Here is a 2,372-nt window from a genome sequence, read left to right as displayed (position 1 = left end):
GCATACAATGCATAATGATCAAATCTGGATAATTAGCATATCCATCATCTCAAACATCATTTCTTTGTGTTGGGAACATTCAAAATCCTCTCTTCCAGATTTTTGAAATTATACACTGAGTTATTGTTTGTTAACTATAGTCACCCTACTGTGCTGCAGAACACTAGAGCTCATTCCTCCCATCTAGCTGTAAATTTGTATCTGTTAACCAACATCTTCCTATCCTCCCCTTGCCCCACCCTTTGCATCCTCTAATAACTACAATTCTAGTCTGTACTTCTGTGAGCTCAATTTTCTTTTTAGCTCCCACTTATGAGTGAGAACATGGGGTGCATTAGTCCGTTTTCACACTGCTGATAAAGACATACCCGAGACTGGATAATTTGTAAAGAAAAAGAGGTTTAATGGACTCACAGTTGCATGTGGCTGGGGAGGCCTCACAATCATGGTGGAAGGTGAAAGGCATGTCTTACATGGCGGCAGGCAAGAGAGAATGAGAGCCAAGTGAAAGGAGAAACCCCTTATAAAACCATCAGATCTTGTGAGACTTATTCAGTACCAGGAGAACAGAATGGGAGAACTGCTCCCATGATTCAGTTATCTCCCACCAGTTCCCTTCTGCAACACATGGAAATTATGGGAGCTAAAGTTCAAGATGAGATTTGGGTGGGGACACAGCCAAACCATATCATGTGGTATACATCTTTCTATGCCAGACTTATTTCCTTTCACATAATATCCTCCAGGCCCATCCATGTTTCTGTGAATGACAGGATTTCATTGTTTTTTTTATGGCTGAGTAGTATTCCATTGTGTACACATACCACATTTTCTTTATCTATTCATCTGTTGATGGACACTTAGATTGATTCCATATCTAGGGTATTGTGAATATTGCTGGAATAAACATGGGGACATGGGGTGCAGATATTTCTTCAATATACTGATTTCCTTTCCTCTGGATAAATACTCAGTAGTGGTGTTGCTGGATCATATGGTAGTTTTGTTTTGCTTTGCTTTGTTGTTTTTTTGTGTGTGTGTGAAACCTCCACACTGTTTTCTACAGCAGCTGTACTCATTTACACTCCCACTGATGGGCCCCATTTGAACTAGCTGGATCAGAGGTGGGTCAGAAGGAAGCGAGATACCAGGGAAACAATGCTTTAGTGCAGTGGATTTCAACTCTGGCTGCACATTAAAATCACCTGGAGAGGTGAAAAAATGCCAGTGCCTGGGCATTACACCCAGAGCAATGAAATCAGAACCTCTGGGGAGGGGTTTTGTCACTGTTATATTTTTAAAGCTTTCCAGGTGGCCTCATGCAAAGAAAGGTTGAGGGCCACAGCCTTGGTGGCTTCACACTCTTGTTTGCTTTGTAGCAGTGGTCCTCTTTGGAATGCAGAGATGATGAAATATTGTGTTTCCAGGTGGATGGTCTGTCTATTAAGATTGGAAACCTAAATCCAAGCCTCAGTGCAGCCTTGTGTGAGCCTCTTTGCCTTAATAATGACAATTCTTTACATAAGGGTAGATTTTGTAGAGGTGAAAACTGAGGCCCTGAGAGGTTGTTTTTCCATCAGCTAGTAGGCGCTAGAGTCAGAATTAGAGCACAATTCCTATGGTCTGGGATGGCATATGGAAAACACCTGGCCACAGAGCATGTGCCAGAAACCATCTCCTTCAGGGCACCAAATCTACTTTGTATTCAGAAATTCGTAGCTTTCTTTCTAAAAAGGGTATCTGAAATGGTATAAACTTCAACCTATATCTGTCCATGAGCCTAACTATAGTGGGTGCTCAGAAGTGAGTAGTGTTCTCTTCTAGACTGCTGGGGTCTCAGAGGTGGAAGAAGAAAGACAAGGAAACAGGCAAAGTGAGATGTGGACCACCCATTCCCAGTGGGGTCATATATTGAATGCCCCTGCCAGTGTCCCTTCCCCAATCCAGAATAACCCCATTTCCGTGTGTGGCGAACCTTTGGCCATGCGGCTGCTGGCCCCATGCATAGCCTTTCTGGCCACGTAGCTGGCTCTCCACTGCACTGCCCCTGGAGAAATCTCTCCTCTTTGCCCCTTCTCAGCTCTAGCATGGACATGCCCTGCTTTTGCCCTCTCTGTTCATCCAGTCCCGTGAACCTGTTGGTGCCCAGCACCTAAAGGGGAAACTTCTTTCATTTTCTATTTCCTCAGATTCAAAAAACAAAAACCAATAAACCTCAGCACAGCCTGACTCATTGTAGGCATTCAGTATGTATTCATTTCTACCTTCACCTCCTCGGAGCACAGCCTCCAAACTGCTGACCCCTAAGTAGTCCATGCACTGGCTTCATCCTCTTCAAGCATCCCTTTCACAATGGGGCCCAGAAATGTCAG

Source organism: Mandrillus leucophaeus, unplaced genomic scaffold (assembly GCF_000951045.1).
Source record: "Mandrillus leucophaeus isolate KB7577 unplaced genomic scaffold, Mleu.le_1.0 Scaffold66, whole genome shotgun sequence".
NCBI classification, from domain to species: domain Eukaryota; kingdom Metazoa; phylum Chordata; class Mammalia; order Primates; family Cercopithecidae; genus Mandrillus; species Mandrillus leucophaeus.
The sequence above is the reverse complement of the archived record's forward strand: the minus strand, read 5'-3'. Positions refer to the sequence as shown.